The 24,762-nt window shown below is 46.1% G+C and overlaps 2 pseudogenes; both read left to right on the top strand.

Annotated features, from left to right (window-relative positions):
* The first annotated feature begins 2,833 nt into the window (after positions 1-2,833).
* On the top strand, positions 2,834-16,403 carry LOC136489185 (uncharacterized; annotated as a pseudogene).
* A 2,082-nt stretch (positions 16,404-18,485) lies between these two features.
* On the top strand, positions 18,486-23,283 carry LOC136486140 (uncharacterized; annotated as a pseudogene).
* Positions 23,284-24,762: the final 1,479 nt, after the last annotated feature.

The following is a 24,762-nucleotide window of genomic DNA, read 5'->3' as shown; positions in this document are numbered from 1 at the left end:
CTCAGGCTCGGGATCGTTCCATCTTCCACTATTCCAATCTACCACGTAGCTAGGAGCAACAGCCCCTGTAATTGAGCATACGAATACAAGAGCAGCAGCACCACTGGAGTAGGGTTTAGGGCGCCATCGTGCCCCGAACCAGTATAAACCCTTGTGTCTCGTGTGTTACCATCTTATTCATCTTATGCGATCTTGTTGCTAGGCATTGCCGGAGCTAAATCATCCGACAGAACTAGAAACCGAACTCATCTTCGAGGGGAGATTCTCTTTAGTGGAGTGGATCAGTTATTGTTGCTTCACCAGAGGGTGTGTTGGCTCAAACAACCCAATACAAGTATCATTTGCTTAGTCATGCTGCATTTCTTCCTATACATTTGAATGATCTCTACTATGGGGTTCATAAACTAGCTGGCTATAAAATGAAGCATATTCTTATTTTTGGGCTTCAATTTCCTTGGCCACCACAGCAAGCTTATGCTATTTGGATGTCCCTCGGATCATTGGTAGTTGGATCCCAACAATATGTCAAATTGTCCCATCAGAGTTATCCAGGTTGTATCGACTGGCTCTCAAAAGGAGTACCAATGTTAGAATTATTGGAGTTTGACTGTTCTATTAGAATTTCTCAACGGCATGGTCTTATTTACACATTGCCAAAATAAAGATCAATCACTTGATTAGAAAGAACTCAGACTCCCTAAAGTAAATGGGTCAAGTACAAGTTATATGAGGCATTTCACTGAAGGAACACGAGGAATTTCCTATCACTTGGTCTCCTGAAGTAATGTTTTTTCTCGAATGTGCAGGAGAGCTGCGGATCTTTGTATTATAGGGAGGAAAAAAGGATTAGCCCCTTACATGAACACCACCACCTCCCTCCCGAAGTAATAAAACAAAGTGGCCTCTAGTTGAGCAATTGACACAAAGAAGCATTCAGCTTAGTGCAAAAGGGCTCCATATTTGCAAAGGTTACTCTAGTGCATTGTGTATCAATGCATTTTATAGAATAGTGCCATTGAAGAGATGGTCAAGCGTGAGGACTATTTTGAGATCAGGAACCTGTGGCCTGAATTGCTTGATATTTATGTGGTTGTGCATGCATCAGACTTAGTTGGTCGAGAGGAATTATGGCCCGACCAAAATTTTATACAAGTGCTTGGCTATATCATTTCCCATAGCAACATCGTATGGCAAGCTATCTTGCAGCAAGTTATTGAGTATGCTGGGAGCTTGCTGCATGGAACTTGTGCTCTCAACTAGTCGGGATATGGAAACACGATACATATGTGCAATCCATGGTAGTTTGCACTAGAGCAATTTCTTCAGATCTCAGTGTTGTGCTTGCTTAACTTGTTCTAAGAACAATGACATATACAAATCTAACATGGCGGGATTTGGTGTCAGATAAGATTGATCCTACAATGTGATGTATATGGTCTTCTTGTCAATGTCATGGAGTATTAGATGTCGGCTTGGGGTCAAGCTAATTTTTAAGGAGGGAGGAATGTCATGGGCCTCAATGCTAGGCTACTGGGCTGAACTTATGGGCTTGTTTCGGAGGCCCTTTGTCGGGATAGGAGCAAGGTGCATAAAACATCCAGTCAGCATGAGAACAAGGGGTAACAAGGGAGAACTGGAAACCAAGCTCATCTTCCTCCTCTGTCCTAGGACCCTGCCTATCTCCCATTCTTGTTGTTCCCTATCTAATTCCTCTCTAATTGTACCTTGAATTGAGTAAATCTTGGGTCTTATTGTTGAGTATTCTTGTCTCGACATCAAGGTCTGTGACAAACAGCAACAAGGTGACAGCTCGTGTGCCACTCGGCGCCATGGTCGCTGCACGCCTCTTGGATCGCAACTTTCACGATCGATGATAGGTGAGACCATAGGTAGAGAGACATATTGAAGCCCATTAGATCCACTAGTCCAAATAACAACTTGTTTCCTCATCCTCTATCTTACGATGTGGTGGGCTTTTTTTAATGAGTAGTTGCAGCCAATAGCTATGCGGATTGAAGGTATGGCAAGCGTCATACCATGTCCTTTTGTTATCTGACTATTGAACTTATGAAAAAAAAACCCTGACAACACACATTCATCGTAACACACACAGAATATAGGAAAGAGTGAAAAGCAACTCTTAAACAAAGTAAAACGTGCTCTACGAAAATAAAAAATTGAGTAAATGAAATTTAATGCTACTTGAAAAATGTTTCAAAAACCAGTCTTATATGCATTTGGTGGAGATCTAGATTCTTAGAAACGTTTTGAATCCACATTCTTTCAAGAAACATTTTAGATAGTGAATCAGAATTACTTTACGAGATCGTTTGGCTGGTAGGCATAATTCTGATTTCCAATAATATGTTTTTTATAAAAAAAATCATATAAATTCAAATATGCTTAAAAGTTAAGAATTTTTGTGGGAAAAAATAACTTAAAGACAACCCATTTTAACTTGTTGTACTTAAAAGGACTAACTAAAAATGTACAATCACGATTGCAAAGGGAAGACAGAATGGGTACAAACTGTAAGAGAAGTCTGCAAGCAATTGCAGATCTAAGTTTCCTTGCTACTGCAGTTCAATTCCCTTGCAACTGCAGAGCAATTTTCTAGCAAGGCTTAGAAGCCAAGTAGGACAGTAGACTTGACTGCTACAGCAGTCCACCTTCACTAGCTACCTCTGCGTATATATATGCAGCTATGGTAATGAAATTAGCAGTTCAGTTCAGCAGCACTTGCTGATGCTTGTGCGTGTGTGTTCTGTGCTCCCCCTCTCTTCCCCTACCTTCTATCCAGCCCCCAGTGTAGTGTGTGTGAGAGAGAGTGAAGCTACTGCTCACCTGTGCAAGCCAGGGTTTACAATACCGGTAAGAAAAAAATTTCGGTCCCCAGCGATAAATACGAAATTTCGGAAATTTCAGAAATATCGGTTCAAATTTAAATAAATTTAAATTGAGTTTTAAACAAATTTGGCATCATTTCACTAGAAAAACTCTATAATCCATCATCCATCATAAATTTATATAACATCGACGAAATAACATAATATATCACAGAAGTAGAGCCGCAGTAATACAGTGTGCTGACGGTGGGCGAGCTGCATATACTAGTGCCGTCCAATGTGTGAGTGAGAAAATTAAATAAATTTGAAGAAATTTAGGGCTTTGATAAGACTAGATGATATGGAGGGACATTTTAGTGTGGTTTGGTGTAATTTTAGAGTGAAAGATGAATTTAACCGAAAATTTTTGACCGATACAAAAAAAAATTCGGACCTCAGCGAAAAAGGTGATATTTCGGAAATTTCGGCGATATTTCGCCGAAATTGTAAACCCTGGTGCAAGCCAGCCAGATTCTAACAGAAACCAGCTTTCAGTGCTTTCAAACTCAAACGAAGGAAGAACAGCGAAACCTTCAGGCTCCAAATCCTTCAGTGAAAATTTCGTTTGTTGGTGATTCTTACGATTCCCTTGAGAAACAGATCAGTTCCACCTATCCAAACGAATCCTAACATTAATTTTCCGTTCTTTTTTTACTTTTGCAGTGTAAGGGTCGCTCAAGGCTGTGGAATCTGTACTGTTCGCGTGGAAAAGAACCTGCAGAAAACAGAATTATGGCTGCAAATCCCAGGCAATGCAATGATAAGTTTAAGCAAAAAGTAGACGTCAATCATGACATTAAGATTTTCACAGAAGATGAGATCAAAAGAATGACTAGAAATTATAGCACTGCCATCGGGAAAGGTGGTTTCGGAGAAGTCTAGAGAGGGCTCTTAGATGACAACGATGAGTTAGTTGCAGTGAAGAGATATATCCGTAGCAATTTGACAAAAGAGTTTATGGAAGAAGTGAGTATCCATAGTCAAATGAAGCATAAGAACGTAGTAAAGCTCATTGGCTACTGTATTGGGGAAACTACACTAACAATGGTATCTGAGTACATTCCCAGAGGAAACCTTGAGGACATCCTTCACAGAATTGGATATTCTTTCACTTTGGACACAATATTGGGTATTGCTATAGGCTGTGCAGAAGCTTTGAGCTATATGCATTCCAACATTTATCAAGTGATAACCTTGTTTGTCATGGTGATATTAAGCCCGCCAACATACTTTTAGATGCCAATCTTAGAGCAAAAGTATCAGATTTCGGACTGTCAAGGCTTCTTTCAGGTGGCATCACTAAATACACTAGTCATGTGAAAGGCAGTTTGGATTACATGTGTTGAAACATCGGTTTCTAACAAGGGTGAGAAGTGGGCGGAGGCCTTCGTCTTAGGTCGGGGTCTCCGCCCGAGATGGGCGGAGGCCGGCCTCCGCCTAAGATGGGCGGAGGTCCCTGAACGCAGCGCACTCCTGTCGGACAAAATCCTCTGTCGGAGGCTCCACACAGAAGGTCGCTAAACGAGGGATTCAGTAGGCTGTGGCAAAGTGGGAGTAAGAAAGGGGCGGAGGCCTTCGACTTTGGCCGAGGCTCCGGTCTCTAGCTTCGGCAGAGGCACTGCCTGAAAGAGAGAATAAGGATCAAATACAGACTCACAAGAACTAGGGTTTCATTAATTCATTTACCAGCCCCCCCCCCCAGCACGGTTATAAGTGCTCCCTATTTATAGGGCTCAACTACCACTTTACAGAGTTTACAACAGTGCCCCTCAACTGCTACGGTACATTCCAGGAATATTCTAACCCTAGTATCTAACCTCAGGGGTGTTCTCATCACACCGTCTCGCGATGTCTTCACCTTGGGCCTAAGCCGACACCCACTGGAGGCCCATCAACTGTCCTCACGTATGCCTTGCTGACTTGATCATCCCGCACCTTGGTGGGCCTCCGACGCCTCGGGGAACACCTTCGCCATGATCACTGCACTAGGCATCCGTTGTCCCGGGGAGAGCCTCCGCCGTTCCAGGGAGAAACTCCACCGTCATTATTGTACTAGGCCTCCGCCGTCTTGGGAAGAGCTTTCGCTGGCTAGGCCTCGCCGTCTTGGGGAGAGCCTCCGCCGGCTAGGCCTCCGCCGTCTTGGGGGGAAGCCTCCGCCGGCTGGGCCTCCGCCGTCTTGGGGAGAGCCTCCGCTGGCTAGCCCTCGCCATCTTGGGGAGAGCCTCCGCCGGCTAGGCCTCTGCCGTCTTGGGGGGAAGCCACTGCCGGCTGGGCCTCCGCCGTCTTGGGGAGAGCCTCCGCCTGCTAGGCCTCCGCCGTCTTGGGGAGAGCCTCCGCTGGCTAGGCCTCCGCCATTATTCCTTCATCAGGCCTCTTCGAGGGGGAGTTGACCCATACTTCGTATGGGCTCCCCCAACAGTAGCCCCTTAGCTACTAGGTTATGGACGGTACTACATGACCTGGTAGATGTTCATACAAGAAGAGGCACTATACAACCCAGATCTTGGTTGCGAGGATTGCCCTCCGCAACCCGTTCATGCACGCCTCGCTAAAAACTCCATCCCAAAAACCCTGTGGGAAAAAAGGGCATGGAGAAAAGAGCACGCGCATGACTCTAACCTATACATGCACTAATTCCTTAGGCTTTCAGCTCTGGGTGCCTTTATCTTCCAGATTTCTTCATCTATGGCCTTCGGCTCCTTCTGCTGCTTCTATAGCATGGTTCATCGGCTTCGCTCAGTGCTCTGGTCTTCATTTCTAGGACCTTCATGATGCGTAGGTCTGTATCCTTGAGGCCTTTGCTTCTGATGTCTTTTTGGCGCGCAGGTGTGTCTCCAAGGCCCGATTGTATGAGCCTTCGTCTGTGTCTCTTCTCGGTGCAGAGGTCTTCACCTTCGGGTCTTCTGCCATTGGTGTCATCTCGGCGTGCGGGTCTCCGCCTCCGAGGCCTCCCTAGGTCTTCATCTCTGGGGTCTTCGCCTCTAGTGCCTTCATGATGCGCAGGCCTTTGCTTCCAAAGCCTTCGCAGGTGTTCATCTCTGAGGTCTTTACCTCCGAGTCTGGTATCGTCTTGGCGTGCTGGCCTCCGTAGGCCTTCGACTTTTCTTTGGGCGGAGGTCTTCATCTCCGATCCTTCTTTGGGCGGAGGTCTTCGTCTTTTCTTCCGGCAGAGGTCTTCGTCTCCGATCCTTCTTTGGGTGGAGGCCTTCGTCTTTTCTTCAGGCGGAGGTCTTCGTCTCCGATCCTTCTATGGGTGGAGGCCTTCGTCTTTTCTTTAGGCGAAGGTCTTCGTCTCCGATCCTTCTTTGGGTGGAGGCCTTCAACTTTTCTTCGGGCGGAGGTCTTCATCTCTGATCCTTCTTTGGGTGGAGGCCTTCAAATAAATCTTCGTTCACGAGCGCTAGACAAAAGGCCTCATGCTCCTGAGTGGTTGGTCCTCCGGTGCACTCCCCTAGCCCCTCTTGGCTGGCATTTATGGCCGAGTTTTTAGCCACGATTGGTGTAGTCGACGTAGTCATAGTAGTCGAGGTAGAAGGTTGTTGTGAGGCCTTCAAACCGTTGCTCACGAGCACCAGGCAAAAAGACTTGATGCCCCAGAGAAGCTGGTCCGCGTGCTTCCCTAGCCCCTCTTGGCTAGTGCTCGTGACCAGGTCCTTAGTGATGCTTGGTGTAGGCAACGCAGTTGTAGTAGTGGAAGTAGGTGTTCCGAACCAAGTTTGCCGATGTAGACGTCGACGAAGGTGTTGTAGAACTTGGTGTCGAAGGTGTCGACGGAGGTTCTTGAGCCATATTGCAAAAGTTGTTTGACAGAGGCGATGTTGTTGTACACGATGAAGGTGTCGATGAAGCCCCTCATGCCGTCGCGTTGGCGGAGGCTAGTTATCATGGTTTTGCCGAAGGTCCTCCTGCAAAGCTGCTTGGCGAAGGCCAAAAGGTGTTTTTGGCGGAGGCGATGTTGGTGAAGTTACCGAAGATGGTTGCGGAGCCCCTCATGCCGAAGAGCTTGGTGAAGGCGATGCCTACATAGACACCGACGCCGCATGTCGAAGGCCGGAGAAGTCGTAAAAATGCAACTAAGTTGATCTCCTGCATTTTTAGGGACTTAGGTTTGGCATTATAGCTTCGTCGAATATCGACTTGCTTTGCAAGTCTTTCGACACCCGGAAAGGCACTGGCTTTCCCACTAGCTGCAAAAGATGGTTAGTCATTTATATGATACGTGAAGGTAGCACGAGAGCCTTAGCTCCGTGACCTGGTGCCCGTGTTGGTTTAGGACTTCGTCCAGGATTTGATGTCTCAGCACGATAGCCTTAGCTTCGTGACCTGGTGCCCGTGTTGTTTCAGGACTTTTTCCAGGATTTTGATGTCTCAGCACGACAGCCTTAGCTTCGTGACCTGGTGCCCGTGTTGTTTCAGGACTTCTTCCAGGATTTTGATGCATAGAGTCATGGCGCCCGTGTATTCTCGGGACTTCTTCCGGGTGGCCCGGGCCATGCATTGCAATGTACTTACACAATATATGTATGCGATGATGAGAATGATAGCATTTGCGCAAAAATATTTAAAAGGTGTAAAGTTATTATGCATCCTGCAAAAATGATGATAAAGTTTGAATAAAAGATAAGCTCTGCATTATATGAGAGGGTTATAGTTCAGATAGCTTGCGAAGGCTGCCATTTGAGGACCTGCACGGGTATGGACGTAACTATTATTGAATATATAAGTAATCAGTTCCTTACGAAGGTTAGACAAAATAACATTAGGTTGATGCATATTAATATGTTATAAATACTTTAAGGAAGAGATTGAACAACGCCACCTGCAAAAATGAGGGAAAGTGTTAGTGTTAGAGGGCTCAAAGGTTTAGTCACTACCGAAGGTGTAATGCTGATGGAAACCAACTAACTGACGAAGGCCACTGACTGACAAAGTTTGCTAACTGTCGAAGGCCTATGACTGATGGAGGTTGCTAAAAACCAATAATAGGTGAAGTCCACTAACTCATGAAGACCATGACTGTCGAAGGCCCAAACTGACGAAGGCCAAAGACTGACGAAGGTTGTTAACTGATCGAAGGCTGATCACTGACCGATGACGGAGGCTGCTGACTGATCGAAGGCTGCCCACTGACTGATGACGGAGGCTGCACTGATCGAAGGCTGCCCACTGACTGATGACGGAGGCTGTTCTGATCGAAGGCTGCCCACTGACTGATGACGGAGGCAGCTGACTGATCGAAGGCTGCCCACTGACTGATGACGAGGGCTGCTCTGATCGAAGGCTGCCCAATGACTGATGACAGAGGCTGCTGACTGATCGAAGGCTGCCCACTGACTGATGACAGAGGCTGCTGACTGATCGAAGGCTGCCCACTGACTGATGACGGAGGCTGCTCTGATCGAAGGCTGCCCACTGACTAATGACGGAGGCTGCTCTGATCGAAGGCTGACCACTGACTGATGACGGAGGCTGCTAACTGATCGAAGGTTGCCCACTAACTGATGATGGAGGCTGCTCTGATCGAAGGCTGAGTTTTATGGGGACTACTAACTAATGTACCCTAATGTATTTTGAGATGGTGGAAACGTTCATACAGCAAGACAAATGTGCTCTATGTGAGGGGTTAGGTTGGGATGGTAAGAGATACTTACAGTGCTGGTGACCTGCATGTTAGTAAAAAAAAGATTCGACAAAAGTTAAAAATTATTTTAAGTTTAGCCGGGCCTGGGCCAAGCATGTATAGCCACTCAGGCCATGCTTTTGATTTGGCGAAGGCTGCAACAACTTTTTTGGTCACATTGGTGACAAGTTGTACATGAAGGTTGGTTTACGAAATTTGCCTCGAGAGGCAAAGGTTAGACCAAGAATGTGTAAAAATAAATGACAAGGGCGAATTTTGCTAGGATTATAAGCTGATGAAAAGTATTCTCTTATACTATTTTGATACATTTGGTGTTGTAGTTCAAGAATTCGAAGTTGCGAAAAGATAAGCAACCTAAACCATGGCCGGAGGTTAGCGTATAGATAAATGGATGAAATATATCATATACGAAGGTACATGTGTTCGAAAAATTCTTTGGCCTTCGCCGTGTGGTTTCGATAAACAGCAATAATGATTATGTTATTTAAATTTGCATGCATACTGGATTATGTTATGAGATCGGAAGGTAAAGGGCTTGAGTCCCACGTAAATGTAACATACAACTTTTGCAGAAGAGTTTAGATGGGTGGCCAAGTTACTTAGCTGCGGTTTGCGTCGGAGGTCAAGTCCTTCGTTGCCAACATGCTGGGCCGGTAGCTGCGGATAAAATCAGTTGGCCCCCTTCACTTCTTGACGTGGCTGGAGTTGTTCCGGAGTTGTGGCGAAGGATACAGCCTCCGCGCCCGCGCGGAGGTCGCTGGGCCGAAGCCTTCGTGTACTGGTTCTTTTTGGTTGTGTCGACGGCTTCTTGGGCGATGCGATGCCAGCCTTTGGGCTTGCGTTCTGGCCGGCATAGACGCTAAGGACGACGGCCGCGTCGAGTTGCTGTCAGGTCCACGTGCCCACGTCTTGCCCTGGCCATGCTCCAGGATGGGAGAGAGAGCGTAGATGACTCCTGAATTTGCTCAATCCAAATAGAAGCTAGCTTGTGTTCCTGCTGGTTAGCTAGCACAGAGAAGAAATTTCTCACACAGAGGTTGAGATATACGCTCGTGATATATATTTTTTATAGAAAAAGCTGCCGGAGGCTTAAGGTGATGTGGCGATGGCCTTGAAGAAAAATTCCAGTGAAACTTTCTGAAGGCTTCCAAAGAAACCAGGATAATGACGAAGGCTCATCATGGTGAGAAATTCCATTTCCCCATAACTTCTGAAAGCACCAGAAAAACCGAAAGAGCCTTGGCAAACAACTGCGAAGGTTCCAGCGGCAATGAATCGACGGAGGTCCGGCTCCAACATTACAGATTGAAGAGAATTCCAGCAGTCTTGACAGAGTGATGAAGGTTCGGACTCTGACCGAGTGATAGAGGCTCCAGCTCTCACATAATAGCTTCACTTCCAAGCTGATGGAAAAACTGAATTCAACCCCGATTGATGGAAATTCTTGGTTCAGCAGCAACTAGCTTCCAATGAAAGTACGAGAGTGAAGGTGATAGCCTCCCATGGAGATTTGAGCTCAGATGGAAAATTGATGAATTACATCAAACTCCATAGCTCAGAATAAGTATGTGCTCTAGTCCAGCTTTGCATGAGGTCATGAGATTCAAGAGGTCTTCGCTCAGGATCAGGAGTGAGACTTTGCCAGAGCCTTCGTGAGCACCAATCCATTGGTGGGATAATACAAATAAGAAATGATCTGGTTCAAACGAGCAGCTTCGGGAGACCAGATCACCTTCGCCAAAATCAGGAGCATCGCTTGCATGAGCTGGCTTTACCATTCAATAATGATAACCTGCACCTGTGCCGAAGGCAACTTTGTCCGGCTGGATCGGGATTCAGTCTCCGCGCGGATGACGCTGGAGCAGACCGCCGGAAGGCGACCACCTTGCCAGCATCACCCGGGCAGCCTGTGGAGCGAGTAGCAGATCAGGGCCGGAGTTGTTCATGAGTCCGCGGCGAAGGGCGCAGCCTCCGCGTGGGTGGCAGGACGATCGCGAGGACCGTCGGAAGACTGACGTCGGAGGTCGGAGGCCCTGCATTTGCTCAACCAAAAGACTTGTGCACCTGACGGTTACTGTAGCTCCGGAGCTGACGCCAGAGCAATAGTTGAGCTTTGGACGTTGCTTGTTGGAGCTTTTCCTAGGAAGCTTGCCTACAATAATTCTGCTGCTTTGCTATCATAGACAAAGGTTAGTGAATCATTGCATATTTTAGTGCATCTAGGTGCAACATGACTGTAATCAGAGTAGGTGTGTGCAGAGTAACGGCGAAACAATAATTACTTGGACGGCCAGATCGGGGTATGTATTCGTGACTTATCTGGACTGCAGTAGGCTGAAGCCTTTGTGCGAGGGCTGTACACCACGAGGCTGTCGAAGGCTATCAGATGGATGCCAAAGGCTTGGTGCGAAGGCTCGACATCCGGAGGTCTTTCGGGGATTTTTTAAGTCGGCGACCGAACAAAGTTCCAACTGTCAACTCAGAGAAAAGTTTTCGATGGTTCCAACTCGTAACTCTTGAAATATTTCGTGCTGAGCACGGTGGGCGCCACTGTTGAAACATCGGTTTCTAACAAGGGTGAGAAGTGGGCGGAGGCCTTCATCTTAGGTCGGGGTCTCCGTCCGAGATGGGCGGAGGCCGGCCTCCGCCTAAGATGGGCGGAGGTCCCTGAACGCAGCGCACTCCTGTCGGACAAAATCCTCTGTCGGAGGCTCCAGACAGAAGGTCGCTAAACGAGGGATTCAGTAGGCTGTGGCAAAGTGGGAGTAAGAAAGGGGCGGAGGCCTTCGACTTTGGCCAAGGCTCCGATCTCTAGCTTCGGCAGAGGCACTGCCTGAAAGAGAGAATGAGGATCAAATACAGACTCACAAGAACTAGAGTTTCATTAATTCATTTACCAGCCCCCCAGCACGGTTACAAGTGCTCCCTATTTATAGGGCTCAACTACCACTTTACAGAGTTTACAACAGTGCCCCTCAACTGCTACGGTACAATCCAGGAATATTCTAGCCCTAGTATCTAACCTCAGGGGTGTTCTCATCACACCGTCTCGCGATGTCTTCACCTTGGGCCTAAGCCGATACCCACTGGAGGCCCATCAACTGTCCTCACATATGCCTTGCTGACTTGATCGTCCCGCACCTTGGTGGGCCTCCGACGCCTCGGGGAACACCTTCGCCATGATCACTGCACTAGGCATCCGTTGTCCCGGGGAGAGCCTCCGCCGTCCCAGGGAGAAACTCCACCGTCATTCTTGTACTAGGCCTCCGCCGTCTTGGGAAGAGCTTTCGCTGGCTAGGCCTCGCCATCTTGGGGAGAGCCTCCGCCGGCTAGGCCTCCGCCGTCTTGGGGGGAAGCCTCCACCGGCTGGGCCTCCGCCGTCTTGGGGAGAGCCTCCGCTGGCTAGGCCTCCGCCGTCTTGGGGGGAAGCCTCCGCCGGCTGGGCCTCCGCCGTCATGGGGAGAGCCTCCGCTGGCTGGGCCTCCGTCGTCTTGGGGAGAGCCTCTGCCGGCGAGGCCTCCGCCGTCTTGGGGAGAGCCTCCGCCGGCCGGGCCTCCGCCATCTTGGGGAGAGCCTCCGCCTGCTAGGCCTCCGCCGTCTTGGGGAGAGCCTCCGCCGGCTAGGCCTCCGCCATTATTCCTTCATCAGGCCTCTTCGAGGGGGAGTTGACCCATACTCCGTATGGGCTCCCCCAACAACATGGATCCTATATATATGCAAAGTGGGCGTCTTACCCCAAGGCGCGATGTCTATAGTTTTGGAATAGTTCTCCTTGAACTTATAGCTAGGAAAAGGGTAAGAGATGGGAGTTTTAGCCTTATTAGGACTTTTACAAGACGAGATTGTACCAAATGGAGTAAGCTGAGGGAGCTAGTTGATACAGAGATAGCAAATGTGGGCAACATGGCGGTTCTTATTGAAATAGTAAAATTGGCAATGGACTGCCTGACATTGGAGATTGACAAACGTCCAAAAATCAATGATGTGGCAATACGACTTAGGGCCCATTGGAATGTTCTGAGAAGAGGGCAAGACATAGGCTGGTTTAAGAAGTCTTTTGGCACTTTCAGGAGTTCTCGCAATTCTGCGATGCTAGAAAAACTCAGCAATGTGAGAATGTTTACGATGGACGAGCTCACGAAATTGACTCAGAACTGGTCATTCAGATTTCAAATTTATCCAAATACTGTCTACAAAGGTACACTTGAGGACAATACAGCTGTGCGCGGTGTACTGGTCGAAACTTGGAAAGTTGAAAAGCGAGGTTGTCATCAACTCATGGATGCAAGTGTCACACGTTGCCCACGAGAATATCATGGTTTTTTTAGGTTGTTGCTTGGAAGCTGATACTCCAATCTTTGTATATGAGTGCCCTGGTAAATGTAGCCTCTATGACATCCTGAATGGCGAGGAAGATTTCCCACTATATCTGCGTGTGAAGATTGCTGTTCAGACTGCAGAAGCATTAATACCTCCATTCATCAGCAATAGGCATTACCGCACATGATTCTGTTCAACCATGCAATTTGTTTGTACTACTAGAGAACAGACTTTAGAACGATGTCCCAATTTAGTATTAGCCTCGGCATTTTTTGTCCCCGGGACTAAAGGACCTTTAGTCCCGGTTGGTAATACCAACCGGGACTAAAGGTTCCTTTACTCCCGGTTGGAGCCACCAACCGGGACTAAAAAGTCCTCCAACCTTTAGTCCCGGTTGGTAATACCAACCCGGACTAAAGGTACACCCTTTAGTCCCGGTTGGTAACACCAACCCGGACTAAAGGACCCTTTAGTCCCGGTTGGTAACACCAACCGGGACTAAAGGTCCCCCGATGGGTTAGTTCAAAAGGAAAGCATCACATCCATTGTTAGATGTGTTGTGTAGGTGGGGTGGTAAGCTCCGCGCGAGGCAGTGCATGAGGTCTTGGGTTCGAATCTCACGGGGCGCAGCGGTGGGAGACATTATTTTTTTTAAGCTGGGAGGATCTTTAGTCCCGGTTGTAGCAAACCGGGACTAAAGGTCCCCACCTTTAGTCTCGGATTCATAGTCCCGGTTGGGAAACCGGGACAAAAGCCCTTTCCCAACCGGGACAAAAGCCACGTTGTGTATTCACTCCAAAGTTCAAAAGTTTTTCATGGGTACAGAAGCTTGCCAAGCAAACGGGACTTCCTGTTAAAGACAGACAAATTGATTATTGTGTATTGGTCTTGTCAAGAGCCCAGAAAGATGTGTATGAGTTTGGCATTCTTCTCTTATCACTCATTTCGAGGAAGAAGATGTATGATGAGAAGAATCTTGACATTGTCAACGAGTTCAACAAAGCTTATGAGGTAGATCATAGTGGGAATGCAATGTTTGATAAGGATATAATAACAGTTCAAGGGAATAACACTGTCCTTGAAGGCATCGGAAGGTTGGCACTGAAGTGTACCCTTTCAAAAGCAGAGGAGAGACCAAAAATGTTGGAAGTGGCAGAACACCTTCGGATGCTCAGGAGATGTTGTAGGGTGAGCACGGACCAGGAGGCTACATCTACATGTATATTGGCATTTCATCCTAAGGCATCTTTCGCATTTACCCAAGCCCCCCAAACCAGATCGAGGTAGGAAGCTTTAAGATGCTTATGAGCGCATCTGGAGCAATGCCAGCAGAAGTTGATTATTCCCAGAATTTGGGATTGCGGCTTTATATACCAATGGAACCGAGGAGATCATCAACCTCAACCTGTAATAGCATGAATGAGCGGTTTGGTCAGCAGGATGGACCTCTCTTGGAATGAACCCACCTTACAATTCTCATGTGTTTTGTAATGTGATATGTTCAGTGTAACTCTGTGTGCCCTTCTGCGTTTGGGATGACGAAACCTCTATAGATACTCGATATTGCAGATCAATGCTGTTCTTCTGTCCAATCTGTGCCTGGAGAGGCATCAAATAAAATGCAATGGTTGCTGTGCTCTCCTACGCACAAGTGTGTTTATCAACTCTTGACTCTTGTAGTAGAACTCAAAAGAACTTCATTTCTCCCCCGCATGAAATATGCGTGAATTGTAGTTCAGCAATTTGTATATGTTTGATAAATTCACAAGAATGAGGCAATCGCAGCTATAAAAATTATTTTTATAGGGGGGTAGCAACCTGTTTATACAGGCTACAACCGTTCTTGAGTGAAGCCTTGCAGAAATTATGTGGAAAGTTAGTATCACAGGTGGTCCACTCTGTGGAAAATGTTGGATATGATAAACACCATAATGATTTATTGTTGACTGCATTGATCCTTAAGGGGTATATAGTATGCAGGGGAGAGACTCGAAGGTGTACTAGGCCTAATCGGACTCTATTCTCACTAGGATTCTATCTTTATCTATAGAGTTCGTTTCCATCCCCAATTATTTTATATAACCTTACATACCTTTATTTCCGGCGTTCCCCCTCAATCGTAGCAAGAGTGAAGCTGACGATTGCGATTGGATTTTGAAGTCTTGTCTTTCAAACCACCCTTGCTGCTTCTCCATCATCAACCGCGTCTCTGAAGGAATCTAGCACCTAAGGGCGGTGCCTACGTTCCCTACTTCCCTTCTAGTGTTGTCCTTTCTCCCCCCCCCCCCCCCCCCCCCCCCCCCCCTATATTCTCTTCCGCAGTCATAGCGGGAGTGACATGGACGATAGCGGTGATAGGGACTCTTCTACTGGTGTTGTTGTGTATTTGTCGACATCGAGATAGCCGATCCTATAGTAGCCAATGTCAAGGTAGTTGCATATCCTCAACATACAAAAATTGCAAGCTCTATAGGATCCCAGTAGCATGAAGAGCAGCTTGGGGATAAGCCGCATTTTTTATTCAGAGTACACCCTGGCCCTGCGTCGCTTTCCGTACAGGGCGACACGGGCGGCACTCCATCCGCCCCAGCCTCCGCCGCACCTCTCCCTCGAAGCTGTGCCTCGCCACCGCTGAAGGCAGCCGCCAGGATGCCCATGCGGTTCCCAAAGGACGGCGGTGGCAAAGTTTTCTCGATCCTTGCCCGGATCTGCGAGGGGCGCGGGTGGCTGACCCCAGGAGTGCCGGGCTGGTGATCGCCGGTGTGAGGGAGGCATGGGCGTCTGCTTGGCCGGCCGTTGGCTTGTCGGCTGCGCGCCGCTCAGAGGACTACCTCGCTTCCCATCCTCCGCACTCGTGCTTTCGAGGACGGCCGGTGCCATCCTCAATTCTGGTTTCCAAAGGTGCGGTTCAGGTGGCCGGGGGCGCAGACCCGGTGGACATGGATACGGATCAGGTGCCTGGGGGTGGGATCTTGTCACCCCACGATCGGAGCTTCCGCGGCGCCACCGTGGCCTCGGGTGCGGGGGCGGCGGTGGTGCTCAGCAATAGCGGGCGTGGCCGTGGGGTGCTCGGCACTGGCCTGATGGCATGCAGTGGCCGCGCGCTGGCATACGGCTGCTGCGAGGGTGCCGGCGACGACGAGCGGCCATGGGGCGCGCAGCTAGAGGGCTGCGACCTGCAAGTGGTGGGCTGCAATGGAGTAGCGCCACTGTTGCATGTGCGACAGAGCCAGCACCGGTCCTATGATCTTGAGGGCCCTCTGGCGAACTCGTCGTTGTGGAGCTCTGCCTGGTTGCCGCCGTCGTGCACCGTTCTCGGTGGTGCGGCTCGCCGCCTCGTTCGACTCCGCATGTGTGCGTCGGGCACTCGGGCGTCGAACACGCGAGTCACGATCTACGATCAGAGTGTGGCACTGCAGCACAGCTCCTCGCCTACTCTCCGCCGTGGCCCAGTGGTGAAAACTGGCATTGGGAAAGAAAGCCAGAAGCCAAGGCTGTCGACTAACCAGTTCTCTGCCTCTCTTCTCAATAGTTTGTTGATGTCTAATGGACTATAGGACCGGAGGTTTATATACTGGGCTTAGGCCCCTCCTCCGCCTGGGCCCTTGGCCATCGCACCCCATGCCCTCCCTCTAGGGCCGGCACTGGACAGAGCCAAGTCTGGTTCTGTGGGATGCCCGGTTGAAGAGGGTGGTGGCTGACACAACTGTGCGGCTGCCGTGTGTAGTTGGGGCATCGATGCCCCTCTAGAGGGCTTCCATGGGGCGGCTGGACATCGATAACGACACTGGTGGTAGGCAAGCGGTGATCTGCATCTTGGGGCGAAGTTTGTGCTAGGGGGGAACCTTGGGCGAAAGCTTTGAAGATGGTGACGCTTGTGGGCGGCACTTCTCTTGTTGGGGCGTCGTATTGTTCCCCTCTAGCATTGTCTTCCAAGGGTGAAAACCCTAACTTGTCCATTTTTGGACAAGCGACGGTGGCGCTTTCGGCGTCGTTCCCTTCCTGAAGGCGTCGCTGTTGGAAAGTTGTCTTGGCTTCGATAGAGGTCACCCTTGGTGGTTGCCCCTGCTTCTCGACGCCCACTTGATGTTTGGAGGTCGGTCTTGCAGAGTGAAGTCGGAGCTACTGCATCAGAGGATATGGCTCCGCAACGATAACATGGGGCGGACTTTCCTTCGTTGACATCTTGGGGTTTCTGCGTGTGAGGTTTGGTGGCTGGCGGATATGGGGCTTTGGTTTGAGATGGGAAGTTGGAGCTGCTCTTGCGACGTGTTTGAGCTTGATAACGATGACTTGTAGCGGCCTCATGCTTCTGGCTCGTCTGCCTGGCATTGGTAGGGTGGGTCATATGAGGTTTGCCATGGGAAGTCAGAGCTGCTGGCTGCTCTGCAGCCATGTTTGGCAACGATTACTCATGGTATTACTTTACCGCATCGCGTGCGTAGGTTAACCATTCGGATGTCCTGTTTGGTAGGCATCATGTGTTTGGCTAGCCATTATTGTACATGAAACTCTATTTTTTTTCTTAATTGAAAGACAAATCTCCTGCCTAGTTAAAAAAATAAGTCGCATTTTAAGCGGAGGAGAATGTCACGCATTGGTTGGGCCAGAATACTCGACAAACGGGTGAGTAGCAAGTGGGTTTTCAGCCCAAGTCAACCAAGATGGCTTACAAAAGGAAGCTACAACACTGGCAGAAGGGATGAAAACCGAACAAGACTGAACTTGTCTTCCTCCTCTGTCCTAAAACGTCTTGTACCTGTTCTTGCTCTTACCTCAGATTCCCTACTTCCCTTAACTCGAGTTGTTGTTATTGTTGATTGATTCTTGTCTGAATACCAAGGTCCGTGACAGCACGTGAATTAGGTGTCAAACACTGAGGCCCACGCACCGAGTTCCAAATTCTGAAATCGCTCGGTCCCCTCTTCCCCCGATCTCTCACGTCCCCCTGTACCTTCAACTTCTTCAGTCTCGAACCGAACATGACAAATTGACAAAGGACTTCCATGATGATTAGAGAAAGATACGGAGGTTTCTTTTCCAAGGGAGATGATATAAACTGGCTAGCGGTTTGGGTCGGTGGATGCATGCTTGCATTTTCTGTACAGTGTTTAGGCCTATGTACTAGTTCCAGCGGCGGTACGGTGGCCTGGCTGGAACTGGAATATAGTGCTGCACTGTCACCGTCACCGTGGGTTTCCGAGCATTGCGCTGCACTAAAAAATCACAAGATACTCCGTACATATCTATCAAGGTGACCCATGAACTAATTCTGCATTTCTGCATATACTTTGATCAACACAGTTCTCGTAACCGGCGCCCAAAGTCAACTGGTGACAACAACTCCTGCAGCTGCGGTTGCAACTTGCATGCCAGCTTGACAATAATAGAGACGATGGGTGTGTTGCTAATTCTGCATTTCTGCATATACTTTGATCAACACAGTTCTCGTAACCGGCGCCCAAAGTCAACTGGTGACAACAACTCCTGCAGCTGCGGTTGCAACTTGCATGCCAGCTTGACAATAATAGAGATGGGTGTGTTTTACTTGTTCTGGAGGCTGGAGGCGCTGAAGCCAAGGAACGAAGACTCCTTAAAGCACCGCTGAAGCTACAAGCTGCTTGTCGCCGTCGTCGACGGATAGACCTCCGGGGCGGCGTTGACGGCAAGCTTCGTCGCTGCGAATTCATCCGGCGGTGTTCATCACTCAACTGTCGGTATGTATGAACATTCTCTCCATCATCGCACATTCCCAATTTCCCATCCTGTCTTGCTTTTCGAGTTGTGATAGCTAGAAAACCAATTCGCGTGAGGTGTTATTAGCAGGGTTCTGAAAGTTTCGAATTTTGGGGGGAGTTTCTTAAGGATTACTCCTATGTTTTTAGAAAGCAGGACGACCTAACGAGCTTCTAGTCTAGTTCCATTAGCGTAACAGGGTAGTACACAGAGAGAAACAGAAGGCCATAACCTGGACGCCGGAACGCCCAAGGAATATGCAAACATCTATCTTTCTATCTATCTGTGCCATCATATGGCAATGGCACCATGCCAGCCCAAAGTCCCAACTTCTTGATGCAAAATGGTAGGAAGACTGGGGTGCACCTCTAACAGTCCACTCCAAGAATGTAATGTCTTGTTTTAGGTAGTTGTTGCCTGTTAGGAAGTCTGTTTCCTTGATTATTTCTTCTTAAAATCTATGACACATACACAAGATTAATTCCACAGCCATTATATTATTCAGGTCATTAAGTCAATTCACCAAATAACGGTATTTCTTTATGACTAGGCTTTATTTCCAGCATAGTAACCTTGCCTTATCATGGAGCTTTCTATACACTACTTGGATGTTGGTGTAATTTCATTATTTTCATGTCACGTAATGGTGTTTTACCTTTCGATTATGGGAGTCCGAAAATACAGCTATAACTCCTATAAGATATAAGGTACTCCCTCTAGGTTCCTAAATGAAGTTGCTTTGGACAGTGAAACGGTCTCCAAAATATAATTTTGACTTATTATTTTTATAAAAATATTTATTTAAAATTGATGTATGTATATTTCTATGAAAGTATTTTTCAAGACAAATCTATACTTATGGTTTTCACATTTCTAAACTCAACGACTTAAAGGTTCTTCATGATTTATATTCTCAATGTTTGTCCAAGCCTTGTCCAAAATGACTTCTTTTATGAACCTGGAGGGAGTAATACCTCATCAGTCCTAGAAGAACATGTTAATCTTGTTTTCTCTCGATTCAAACTATCTTAACTTATAGCCTGCAACAAGAATCACCATAACTTAAGCTAAGGTAGTTTTAACTAGATGCATATTGAAGACACATGAAGTTCTATGCCAAGAGAGAAAAACTATAGATATGTGTCATCAAAATTAAAAAAAACATATATTAAATAATTAATAAGTTCATCAAAATTGGATAAACGTTTGACTTTGTAAAGTCTTTGATGCATATCTTTGATCATGAATATCTTGTATAATGTGTTCCTAAAATCCTCGAGATTGATGAGATTTGCAAGTTTTCCAACACAAATTTACATTTGAATCTTACATACATGACCATACCAAATATATACTACTTCCCTCCCAGAATTATAAGTGTATTTTGATCAGGAAAAAGTCATACAAAATAGATTTGACTCCTAATTTCTCTTACAATATAGTGTCATTTCTGAAGGATCAATATCATCTCAGGGGCACTTGGAATAAAATCGATACAAATTTTATGTCTTATAGTTGTATATAGTTTGACAAATTGTTGTTCAAAGTTTGTAAGATTTGACTTTTCCCTGCACGAAATGTGATTATTACTATTTTGGGATGGAGGGAGTATTATTGTCGTAATTGATTTGTTCCTATAACCAGAGGGAGTGCATTGTACCTATATGGATATCACATTAAAAAAATGAAAAACAAACAGAGAGGGAGTTAGACTCCTTTGTTGGACGCACTTATAGGCGTCGACCATGCCAGGCAGCAGGCCCAAGCCGTGGCTAGGCTGGACTCCTTAGTAGATTAGATCAGAGAGAGATTAGATTGGTTAAGAGATTAGATAGGAGTTTGTTTAGGAAAGTGCACCTATACTATAAAGGGCACCTTAGGAGATTGTACAAAAGGATGGGTTGTTGAGTTAGTGTTCTGTGGTCCTAAAATTCCAATAGACATGTATGTCCTTTAAATGTGCTTTACAAAAACATGAAATTTTTAAATAAATGTTACAATGCCTTGCTCAGACATGTAATAAATTGTTTTCTTGCAGGGTCTATACTGTCATTTTGTACTATAGGATCTGTGTTGTTGGCATGGATTCAAACATTCAGTTTATGACTAGGATCTCATCCATGGGTGCTATGTGGCAAAAAATTAAGTGTTTCACCGAAGATGAGATTGAAGGAATGACTAACAACTATGGCACACTTAACGGGAAGGGAGGATTTGGAGAAGTATATAAAGGGGTCCTTGATGATCACTATGATTTAGTTGCAGTGAAGAGATATATCCCTGACAATTTGAGGGATGAGTTTATGGAAGAAGTAAGCATCCATAGTCAAATGAGACACAAGAACGTGGTGAAGTTCATAGGCTGTTGTGTGGGTGGAAGTACTCTAACATTGGTAACTGAGTATGTACCTAAGGGAAACCTCGATGACATACTGCACAACAGTGACACTGCAATTCCCTTGGATATAAGATTGAGTATTGCTATAGGGTGTGTGGAAGCATTGAGCTACATGCACTCGATGCATTTATCAATTGACAGCCTTATTTGTCATGGTGATATTAAGCCGGCCAACATACTTCTAGATGATAATTTTACAGCCAAAGTTTCTGATTTTGGGTTGTCAAGGCTTCTTTTGGGTGGAATCACTCAATATGCTAGCAAGGTAATAGGAAGTATAGATTACATGGATCCTGTATTGATGCATACAGGACGACTTACTCCGAGGAATTATGTCTATAGCTTTGGAATAGTTCTCCTGGAATTAATAACTCGGAAAAGAGTAAAACAAGGTCAGATGAATCTCATTGGAATTTTTGAATGTGCAAAGGGGAAAGGGTTGAGGAAACTATTTGATCCATCAATAGCAAACAAGAATAGTATTAAGATGTTGGGGTTTAGTCCCACATCGTGTAGCGATGGTGGAGGAGCACAACATATAAGGCGGGAGAACCCTCACATATCAAGCTAGTCTTTTGGGTTGAGTAAGGCACAAAAGCCTTATATGTTGTCAGCTCCGGTGGACCTGGGACCTGTGGGAGCGCAGGCTCGTAACGAGCCGGGCCGGCTGCAAGCCAGCTCTAAGATCGAGAACTCGGTGGTCACCACCGGTTCCAACAATTGGTATCACGAGCCCATGGTCAGAAAAGCTAAACCCGATAAAAAATCTCGAACGTCACATATATGGCAGGGGTACCCCGATGTGGAGATTGTTGGGGTTTAGTCCCACATCGTGTAGCGATATAAGGCGAGAGAACCCTCACCTATCAGGCTAATCTTTTGGGTTGAGTAAGGCCCAAAGGCCTTATATGTTGTCAGCTCCGGTGGACCTGGGACCTGTGGGAGTGCAGGCTCGTAACGAGCCGGGCCGGCTGCAAGCCAGCTCCAAGATCGAGAACTCGGTGGTCACCACCGGTTCCAGCATAAGATTCTTGAAGAAATTGTGGAACTTGCAATGGAGTGCCTGAGACTTGACATTCAAAATCGCCCTGAAATGAATCATGTGGAAAAACGTCTCCGGGTGCTTAAAAGAGATCTGAAGTGCAGACAAGAACAAGCATCTTCGCAATCCATTTTGTCATCACACCATTCATGGCACACAAAAGACAAGCCAGAGAAAGCACAGCTTAAGAAGAGTGGTAGCTTTTTCAAAAGAAATGCTAGCAATGTTAAGATTATATCAGAATTCAGCAGTGTAAGAAGTTTCACAAAGGCGGAACTAAAGGAAATCACAGATAATTACTCAAATATACTCAGTGGAGGTATTTCAGCTAAGTTTTATAAAGGGAGACTTGAGGACAACACGGTGGTGGCGGTCCGGAAATTTCGTGACAGACTCTCAAGAGGCATTCATCAACGGAGGGATTGTCCTTTCTCAAATTGCCGACAAGAATAATATTATCAAGCTTTTGGGTTGTTGCTTGGAAGCTGAAACTCTAGCTTTTATATATGAGTATGCTGATAAAGGTAGTTTACTGGACATTCTGGGTAGCCAAGAATATCTCCCACTAGATCTACGTCTGAGGATTGCAATTAAGACTGCAGAAGCATTACAATACCTTCATTCATCAGCAACCGGTACCATCGGACATGGTAGTATTTCAGCATCCACTGTACTTCTTCATAATAACTTTGTACCAAAGCTCGCAGATTTTTCAGGGGCTTCTAAGCTTATCATGGACAGTGGAAGTAATGCTGGTGACAGTGTAATTAACAGCGTTCTTCTTGAAAAGGTGCTTGACAGTGACCCATCTCGTTATAAGACTGTGTTGATGAATCTGGAAAGCGATGTGTACAGGTTTGGCGGTAATTTATTGGCACTCATTAGTAGGAAAAACAATGATGAACTTATTGTCGAATTTACCAAGGCTTACCAAAAGGATAACAGTGGGAAGGCAATGTTTGATAAGGATATAACAGCTGAACGAGATACTGCTGCTCTTGAAGAGATGGGGAGGTTGGCACTGAGGTGTACTATTTTGAATGCAGATGAGATGGTCAAGAGGCCGACAATGCAGGAAGTGGCGGAAGAACTACGCGGGATTAGGAGATGTTGCAAGCTGCGCACTAGCGATGCAACTCCACATGTAACTGAAACTACGGCTACAGCTACGACGCCATTGGAGCCAAGGCTACCAAACTTGATGCGACACTTGTTTGGATATCGACGAATCTCCATCACTGATCCTATACGTACAAGCTAATTCTAAACAATGCGAATCCAACTAGGATATATGTGATGTTGTCATTTTTTTTTGTTTCATACAATGTTTTATGTGGACTTGTTTGTGCTTCCAGATGTCAGAATTCACGACGGTGCATCACAGACAAAAGACTACAGAGAGTCTTTGGCTAGATTGATTATCATGTACTTGATTTGATAGTGTTACTGAAATTGATGCTTATTTAATGGAACGTGACTCGGAATAGTATGTTGCTAAGCTGAGTTAAAAGTTTGCTTGCCTGTTGATTTTGACCTACTATTTTTTCATACTCTTTTAAGGCTTTTCCATAGCAATGCACGGGCATTTGCTAGCATGATATATGTTTGCATGCTGAAACAATGCATGTGACTATGGCATCAACTTTCTTTAACATTCCCCAAACAGTGCCTATTGTTGAAGATCCATTTGAGATCTTCAATGTCTCAAGAGAGGGTAAATGGTTTGACAACATGATGCATTGAGAAGAAATTATTGGATGAGGTTGATACCATCATCATTGACTTTGCATTGAGAAACGTTAGACGAAACTTTTAACACAATTTAATATGTATAATTATTTGGTACGAATTTGTACGGTCTTTTTCCTTTTTCTATCGTCTAATAAAATATGCGGCAAAGCTTTTGCTGTCCTTTCGAAAAAAATTGGTACGAATATTGCTTTTAGCGAAATGTTATACATGGTAACATTTTATATAGATATATACATATTGAGAATTATTATTATCATGTTTATAAAGGAGTCCAAAGTTTTAGTTTGGCTCTAGGCCTCGATATGCATGTTGATACTAGAATGGAGTCTAGAGATGTTACTTTTTTTTGAAAGTGAATACATCTAGTCATGAACCTATAATACCCCATGAGTTATTTATTCCGTTAGAACAAATCGAGGAACCTCATGTGCAAAATCCTGAGGAGGAGGATATTGTAGTTACTCGAAAGAGTAAGAGACAAATGTGTACCTTATCGATGACACCAAGAACCATTGAAGAGACATATTCTTCTTTTGATGTTAACTGTTGGAAGAAAGTGGTATAGAGTGAGATGGATTCAGTTATGTCTAATGGAACATAGGAAGTCATTAAACGTTACGAGAGTCATTTGAGCCAAGAAATTGGTAATTCATAGTTGTACAGAGTTGGTACAAGTGGATGTATAGTTGCAGACCATCGAGACCGGACAATTATAGTTAAAAAAATAAAAACCTTTTTCAAAAATTGTTATCAAATTAAAAAATATAATGCTTTACAATGAAATACACTAGCATCCCACGTTATTTGTGCAGGTCATCTTGTTAGTTTTTCTTAAATTTGTGGTCGGAGGTAATAAATTTTGTTTTCTTGATTCCAAATTTTCATTATTTTTTTAAATTTCTCATAACTGGTAGGACAAGTTGTAGTATGTCCAAATTAAGAGCCCCGGTCTTCGAAGATACACATAAGCGTATGATTTATGTGTGTG

The sequence above is a fragment of the Miscanthus floridulus genome, chromosome 10 (genome assembly GCF_019320115.1).
Source record: "Miscanthus floridulus cultivar M001 chromosome 10, ASM1932011v1, whole genome shotgun sequence".
Lineage (NCBI taxonomy): Eukaryota > Viridiplantae > Streptophyta > Magnoliopsida > Poales > Poaceae > Miscanthus > Miscanthus floridulus.
Note: the sequence above shows the minus strand (reverse complement) of the source record. Positions and strands in the feature narration are given on the sequence as shown.